This window comes from Nicotiana tabacum, chromosome 14, assembly GCF_000715075.1.
Source record: "Nicotiana tabacum cultivar K326 chromosome 14, ASM71507v2, whole genome shotgun sequence".
NCBI lineage: Eukaryota > Viridiplantae > Streptophyta > Magnoliopsida > Solanales > Solanaceae > Nicotiana > Nicotiana tabacum.
The window spans coordinates 93,531,398-93,540,402 of record NC_134093.1 but is presented as its reverse complement, the minus strand read 5'-3'; the positions used below and the strand labels follow the sequence as shown (position 1 = coordinate 93,540,402).

The 9,005-nt window shown below is 36.8% G+C and overlaps 1 long non-coding RNA gene across 1 annotated transcript; it reads right to left on the bottom strand.

Annotated features, from left to right (window-relative positions):
* Positions 1-499: 499 nt before the first annotated feature.
* LOC107772261 (uncharacterized) lies at positions 500-2,756 on the bottom strand. The gene is made up of 2 exons (XR_012698782.1): positions 1,511-2,756; positions 500-1,429 (listed from the first exon to the last, which is right to left on the bottom strand). It is a non-coding gene; the product is annotated as an uncharacterized LOC107772261 (long non-coding RNA).
* Positions 2,757-9,005: the final 6,249 nt, after the last annotated feature.

Here is a 9,005-nt window from a genome sequence, read left to right as displayed (position 1 = left end):
TATTGAGCCTACGGGCTACATTACTTCGAGTTTGAAATCACTCACTCGACTATTGAGCCTACGGGCTACATTACTTCGAGTTTGAAAATTACTCACTCGACTATTAAGCCTACGGGCCACATTACTTTGAGTTCGAAATCATTCACTCCACTAGTAAGCCTACGGGATACATTACTTCGAGTTTGAAATCACTCACTCGAATACTAAGCCTACGGACTATATTACTTCGAGTTCGAAATCACTCACTCGACTATTGAGCCTACGGGCTACATTACTTCGAGTTCGAAATCACTCACTCGACTATTAAGCCTACGGGCTACAAGTTCAAAATCACTAAGCCTTCGGGCTACATTACTTCGAGTTCGAAAACGCTCACTCATATATAAAAGCTACAAAGTCCGAATTCGATCAAATTGCCTAAAGCCTTATGAAAACATTCATAAGGCATGAGTAAAATGAAATATTCACAAAACAAAAAATAAAACAGAGGCAAGACGGGAAAAGAAAAGATATTTATATATATCTACAAGATTATTTACATGATTGCTTGCAACATCCGAAATAGAAATTAAGGGACTAAGTTTCTTGGTTATCCCCGGGGCGGTCTCTTCTCCATCGGGCTCCTCCCCGCTCTCGGACCCTCTCTTGCTCCCATCATCATCATCATTATCATCGTCATCATCGGAAACCAAGGCTTCAGCATCGGCTTCGAGCTCTTTAGCCCTTTTTATCTCTTCAGTGAGGTCGAAACCTCGAGCATGGATCTCCTCGAGGGTCTCCCTCCGAGATCGGCACTTAGCAAGCTCAGCAACCCAATGCGCTCGAGTGTTGGCGATCTCGACTGCCTCTCTTGTTTGTACCTGAGCAGCTTCAACATCAGCCCGGTAAACAACCACGAATGCATCCGCATCGGCCTTTGCCTTTTCGGCGTCGGATTCGGCCTTAGCGAGTTCAGAGGCCAACCGAGCCTCGAGCTCCTCTATTCTTCTTACTTGAACCGAGCTTTTCTCCTTCATATTTTGAAGCTGGTTTTCAGCCGATGAGAATTGAGATCGAGCAGCCTCTTTCTCTGCAGCAAAGCGGTCCATATTTTCTTTCCACTTCAAGGACTCTGCTTTTATCACATCAACCTTCTCACGGAGTTTTCCGATCATCTCAATTTTCTGCTGCAGCTGTGAGACCGAAAAATTAGCCATCGTTTCGGTATCGAACCCATAGGCTTTTAAAAGTATCATTGCCTGCTCAAACAGATCGGTCTGATCTTGATGAACCTTAGCCAACTCAGCTCGGAGGTTTTTGATTCCCTCTCCCCTTTGCCCTAAAAGGAGTTTAAGGAGTTTCTCTCCTCCGTGACCCGTTGAAGATCGGTCGCGAATCGATGCAGCTCAGCTCGAGACCAAGAACATGCTTCTCGATGAACCGCCACGGCCTGCGAAGAAGGAAGAAAAGAAGTTAGAAAAGAACAGCAAAATATGAAAAATAATATCAACAAAGAAAATTAAGAGCTTACCCGATTCAGAGCTAGCTGCACTTCACAAAGAAGGCCCGACACATTTCTAGGGCCAGCAGCGTCCTCGACCCCGGTAAACAGATCACGGAAAGGGTCCTCCCCTTTATAAGACCGGCTCATCTCGAGGGCCTCCAAAGCTTGGGCTTCCCGAATAACCCCTTTGGAAAAGACAGGGAGAGTGGGCGAATCTCCGATTACTATTGCCCCAGGCGACTCGCTTGGAGCGTTCTCTTCAGTTCGGAGAGCTTCAGGACCGGCCCCTTCCGATGTACCCACCGTTTGTTGACTTCGGTAGGAAGCATCCTCGATCTCTAATGACTCGGGGACTTTGCCTGAACCTTCCTCCGATATCTCTTCGGTTCGAGGCAGAGCCTTATGAGTCACCATCGATTCAGCTGCCTTTAGGGCATCGGTGCTTTTTTTTCATTTGAGTCGCCGGCACGGACCTGTCGTCCTCTTCTTTTTCTTTTTCGTCATCATCCCTTAGACGCAGAACTGATTCCAAGGAATGGTATTCTTATTCAGCTTACGAGCCGTCCTCTTCTTCGATTTTGAATCTTCGGGAACGAATGCATTTTTCCTCTTATTTTCCTTCATTCAAAACTTCAGAGTTAAAATTAATAACTTTACCTCGCACTGTTGAAGTTCTCCTCTTTGTCAATGAACTCATAGAATTCAAGCACAATTTCTTTAACATAACCCCCTGGATTTTTCACAAAAGATTCCCACCGGAGAGATATGATGTTCTTCAAAATTTCACATGCCTTTTCTCCATCAGTCGGCAAGAAATCCATTCCACATTCTTCCATTATAGTTCGACTGGTTCCAGAGAATATCTCGAGTGCCGATCAAGGTGTTGTTTCTTAGAAATCTTGGAAGAACTACATCCTGAAAGGGTTCTCTTTAAGGAGGTCATTTTCTTTCTTGAGGGTTTGAGAAGGAGAAACAGAAGACTGAAAGGAAATCTATGACAAAGAGTAAGAAAATAGAAAAAGGGAAAAGAAAATCACTACTGGTTGATGGCCATGGCTGAGGAATTTTGGTGCAGATGGGTGGAGGGCGGTGGCTTTGTGGTGGTAGTAGGTGAGAGCAACATGTAAAAGGTTGAATTTGCCTTAGATGTGGGGTCTGGTGCTTTTGTTTCTTTGTGAAACTTAATTAATGCAGATTTTTTTCCCTTTTTATTTTTTATTTTTTAAACAAAACTATTCCATAACATGTTATCTTTCTTGTCATCAATCACAACGTGGCTTTCAAAACCATTTTTTAAGTTGTAAAATGTTATGGCTGAGACTTGATTAGTTAAAATATCTTTTCGGGAACGGAGGCCCTTTTCCTCTTATTTTCCTTCACCGGCTTTGGAATAGAGGCCGAAGCCTCTTCCTCGACGGACGAGGGCCTCAAAATCGCTTTTTTGCCCACACCTACATATGGAAAAAATTATTAAAAGTATATGGAAAGCATCTCGTTCGAAATACGAGAAAAGGGCTTACCATGATTCTTGGCCTCCCATCGGCCCTTTGACAAGTCACGCCATGAGCGTTCTGCGTATGTGGAGGTCGAAGCCAGATCCCGTACCCAATTCTTGATATCGGGAACTGCGCCGGGCATCGAGGGAACCGCTGCATCACAAAAAGGGGGATATCGGTGAGAAAAGAAATGAAAAGGCAAAATAGTAGGAGATAATAACAGAATTACACTTACGCTTCATGTTCCACTCCTCGAAAAAAGGTATCTTTTCAGTCGGAATTAGGTCTGAAGTCCTTACTCAAACGAACCTGCCCATCCAGCCTCGATCCATATCCTCGTCTATGCTCGAGAACAGAGCCTTGGTAGCTCGACGCTAAAGTTTTATTAACCCTCCTCAAAAAAGGCGAGGACGGTACAATCGGATGAGATGATCGAGGGTGAAAGTCATCCCCTCGATTTTGTTCACGAAGTATCGGATCAAAATAACGATCCGCCAAAAAGAAGGATGAATCTGGCCTAGAGTTATTATGTATTTAAGACAAAAATCTATGATAACAGGATCGAGGGGACCTAACATGAAAGGGTAAGTGTACATACTTAAAAACTCTTTCACGTGACTAGTAATATCCTCTTCGGGAGACGGTACTACCACTTCTTTTTTTATCTGCTCGATATACCCCCCGGTTATCGAACAAATATATCTCGATACGGGTTCACATCGGTCGGGAACAGACGAACTTTTATCGAGTTTGAAATCGGAGGTAAGAACACACGCCGCCGGAACGTACTCCTCAGGCCGTGGATCCACCGGTGTTTTGTCGGTGGCAGATTGGAAAGAAGAAGCTTTTCCTTTTTGGGGGACTGTTTTTGATGTCTTCACCATCTTTGGATTTAAAGAAGGTGATAAAGATTAGGTGGTTTTTAAGAAGAATTTTGCAGAAAAGAATCACAGATCTACGAATGAGCTCAGAAGAGACGAAAAGGAACTTTTAAAATTTGGAAGATTGAATACGTAAAAATGATAAATGGTGAAAGGAAAGGCTAGTTATAGATTGAAAAAATGGGGTTCAATATCAGCGGTGGCCGACCATCTTCTGACATGCATTAAATGCCTTGGGAAGCTAAATCGACAGACAACTATCACGTACGTCATGGTCGGGCTCGATGCAAATATCGACTTATATCTGATCGAGCCATTGTGAAATCATGTCGTTTTTTGCTACATCCTTCCCGAGAAATGAGGGGACTATCTGTATACGGTAAAAACCGGTTAGTACTTCATACGAACTGGTTTAAATAGTAATATATTGGATCGGAGAAGCGTCTTCATAGTATCTGGTTGAGGTCCGAAATCAGGTCACCAAGATTCGAGCCCAAAGGACCAATCAATGTCGAGCTCGATGTTATTATCAAGCTCGAATCCAAGTCAAACTATGATACAAAGTAAAATTATCGAACTTACGACTCAGAGACCGACCAACACTGACCCCGAAGTAATATAGGGATCCGAGTCAGAATCGAGCTCGAGTCAAGACCGAAAACTCGAGTCGATATCGATCTCATAGACCAGAGTCGTTGCAATCCTACTAGAGAAGAGAATCCTGGGAGGAATTATGGAAAAGCTGATTTATCATGGGTCTCCCACTATGTATTTTTTATTATATCTAAAAGTAGGATCCTCCACTATAAAGAGGATGACTACATTTCTGTAAAGGGTAGTTCTTTGCTTATATTGTAATTGAAGCACCATATTCTCCTATATTCAATAGTTATTCTTTTAAGTTTCATAAATTGATTCATCTTGCTTAGTCATAAAAATTATTTTCTTTCCAATTTTGTTTATTTTGCATTCTTTGCAATACATATTTGATATTTCTATCTATTCTCACGATTTGTATTAAGCTGTATCACATATCCTTAGAACTACGTACAAATTCAACTCTATCCGTTTTTCGGGTAAGTAATGTTGAAAAATAATTTTTGAAAGTTTAAGTTGTGTCTCGACATGCATTTTACTTGAAAATAAAATTAAGGTTTTGTGAGTGGAAGACAAATTTTCTAAAAACTGGCCCAAATTAATTTTTGGAACTTGAATTTTCTTCAGTTTTTTTTTGAATAAATAATATTTTTAATTTTTTTTGAAATAAAGTAAAAAAAATCTATGTCCAAATGGGAGTTTAATGTTTTTGGCAATAATTACTTACCCAAAAAAAAAATGTTTTTGGCAATGTAAACTTCGATGGATAATTTGAGCTCTAAGCAGTACAAATATCCTAGAAACCCATGAGCTTCTTGATATTTTCTATGATATTTCTGGGAAATGCTTGCCAAATTAAAGATTGTCATTGTACAGACTCAAGCTGCTCAATCACAAAAAAGCAAAAAGAAAAAGTGATGGATGAAAGCACTTTATTGCGCAATTTCCAGATGAAAGGGGCAACATAAAAAATCTACGTCGTCTGTGGCTTTGTAGAAATAAATATCAATCAAGAATACTTACTATATATAGTTCAAAAATGATAAAAAGAAATTTTGAGATTTTTTTGTATGGCGACAAGTCGCAATCTCACGATATATTTCTACATGGGGATTAATTTAGTAAAATTAATAGACTAAACTATATGAATTGGTGGTTCTCTTGTTATTTTTATCGGATTTTCTTGTTATTTAGCTATACGCGGATCATTTGCCAAGATAATTAAACGTGGCATCTTAAGAATATACTACTGTATATTTTTTTTAACCTCTTTTTCTGTTTTTGTTTCTGACAGACCGTTTGTTATACTTTTATAACAGACCTAAAGACAAAGGAATACAACTGAATAATAGTGATGATTGATGAAGAGATCCTTTAAAAAATCATGAATTTATGGTTAAGAATGTAACTTTTTGACTATTCAATTGGGCTGAATACATAGGCTACTCCTTAAAATTTGTCAATCTTTTCACTTCGATATCTAAACTAGAGGTAGCACCTATTGAATACTTGAAGTCAAGATAAATGAGCCTTTTATTTATATTTTGCTAATTACTAAAACTTACTGTATTTTTTGGCAAAATATATACATTCCTGCAAACGAGACTCCTTCCCGCTATTCGTTATATTTTAAAATCCGTGATTAGCGCGTAACAATAATATTTGTTTTTTAAAAAAAAGTACGCACAAAGCACATACATATGAAGTCAAAAAATAATTAAATTCAATAACTAATTAAGTCATTTAAGCAACTTTAGTAGATATTTAAGCAACTGATTGAGTTGTTTAAATAACTTCAGTAGTTGTTTAAATGAATGATTGATTTGTTTAAATAACTAAATGAGTTTCTTAAATAACTGATTGAGTTGTTTAAGCAACTTCACTAGTTGTTTAAGCAAATGGATGGGTAGATGAGCGATGTTGGTAGGGTGGGTAATTGTAGGCGTGTGTATAGGTTATTACCAATTAAATGCCCTACTATTAAAGGATACTCAATTTTTATTAATTTGTAAATAATTGATAAATTTATATACCAAATATAAATAAGTGATAACTTCTCTAGTAAAAATAAATAAATTTATAATATAGCATAACTAATTATGTCAATTCGAATGGGCCTTCAAATAGTGGAGTAGATTGGGCTTTTCGAGCAAAAATCCTATATATGGGCTTGCTTTCCCTTAGCCCCTTGGTCTTTCTATACCAAATCAGCGTAAAAATAGCATGGGCTAGAAAATTTTTGGACTGGTCATTCAAAAATAGCCAGCGTTTGTAAACTCATTGAAAAATAGCCACTATTTTGCTGCAACACGGAAAATTCGAGCATAGTATACTAGAGATCGGTGCACCTGTGTATGAACTTCCAGCATATTACGCTGGACCGGTATAATATACTGGAAGTCCAGTATATTATGCTGGAACTCCAGTATATTACGCTGGAGTTCCAGTATACTTATGCTGGAACTCCAGTATAATATGTTGGAATTCCAGTATATTATGTTGGAGTATTTTCCGGATTTTGAACAGTGGTTTCATTCAAATTTATCTTTACATGAAAAGTGACTAAATTTCGATTACCTTTTGAAAGTATGGCTATTTTTGAATGACCACTTGTAAATTTGGCTATTTTTTAGTTTCTCCTCAAATCAGACAGCTTTGTGATGGACGGGACATGAATACTAGTATGGATGATTTCTTTCTGTCTCTTTTCTTTTTAGATTATCTTAGTTCCTTGTTGATATACGGTGTGTCATCCTTTTCGATAGTATTGACATTATTTTTATATTTTCTATTTATAAATCTTTGTTATTATATGGCCATTTGCTTTCTTGTCATGTTACATTTTTGTTACTATTGTCTGTTTATTGCTCCCTTTTTCGTTCCTGAACCGAAGATCTACCGAAAATTACCTCTCTACCCTTATAAGGGAGGGTTAAGGTCTGCGTACCACTATTCTCCCCATACCCCATTGCGTACAACTATACTCCTCATACCCCATTTATAAAATTTCACTAGGTTTGTTAGTATTCTTTTCTTTTAGATTAGGAATGAATTTTGCCGTCAAGCTCTTTTACCGATTGAGGGGTGCTTCTTATCATATTGTGGTGCTATCCTATTGCCCCATCTTCTTATGCAGTTATAAGCTCGATCGACTTCCAGATGTAGCTCTAAAATCTAAAGTGATTTTAGATTCCAGCTGAGTATGTTTTGAATAACGTAGGAAGAAACAAAGTTGTCATACAAAATATAGTATAACAGAAGGATATATGGTCCATAGTTCATATTACATGCTATTTTTTGTTTTCTCCAAAATCAGGTGTACTGGAATATTCCCAAGTTATTGAATTAATGCAGTGGATTGATTGTTGAAGAAGATGGTCGATATTGCCAATTTTGCAAGGGTTAGTTACGTACAAACAAAGGTTAGAATAATAGCTTTTATAATTTTTGAGCTTCCGAAATACTATATACAGAGTAATTTTGTTTTTCCAGAATAAATACTACTATTATTTTAAATTTTGAATCTTTTCCAAAAACTTTAAAAATAAGTTGGCGCTTGGCAATATTTATGTTGAAGTTAAAAAGAAAAAAAAAATTGTATGTAAGTCAAGTTTTTTTCGTACTCCGTACCAGTGACGGATGTAGCATATACTCTGCGGGTTCAATTGAACCCATAACTTTCGACGCGGAGTAAAAATTTATATGTAAAAAATCATTAAAATTACAAAAATAGTAGAGATGAACCCATAACTTTAAAAATATAATAGGTTCAATGCTAAAATTTTTAAAAGTTGAACCCATAGAGTTTAAATCCTGGATCCGTTTCTGCTCCGTACACGACTTGATTTTAAAAAAAAAGTGTAATTTAGAAGAAATTTGTGAGTGAAGATTATCATTGTACTTTATTACACCTTCAAATTAATATTTCATATTTCACATGGAGTTCAAATGCTAAAGTTCAATATCTACAGATGCTAATAGAAAAATTTCATGCACTAGATATTTTTACTAAAACTATATTAATTTATTATAATTAAATAATAAATTAAAAGTGTGCATATGCATTAATTACTTATAGTTTATTAGTAGCCGGTATTGAATTGTTTTTTATAATAACAAATATTGAGTTGAATAAGTCCTTTTTATTCTTATGACTAAATTGTTTTTCACTTTAAGCATTAGTATTCAAAACTTACTTGTTCGATTAGTCTGAAATTAGGCATACCGAGAGGGATAAATCGATCTTTCTCAAAAAGTTATTAATTTTCCAAACATGAGCATGAGATTAACCATAGATAAAGTATTCCCTCCATTTCATTTTACGTAATGTTATTTGACTGTGTACGAAATTTTAGAAAAAGAAAGAGAAATAATCTAAAATAAGCTATTAATATTTGTATGGTTATAAATTATCATATTTACAGTAAAATAAAAAATTTAAATATAGTAAATTATTTCTAAATGTAGAATATACCTCACATAAACTGAGATGCAAAAATTACTAAAATAGGGCTTAGAAATATATCGGTGGCTAAAAATCGTAGTGAG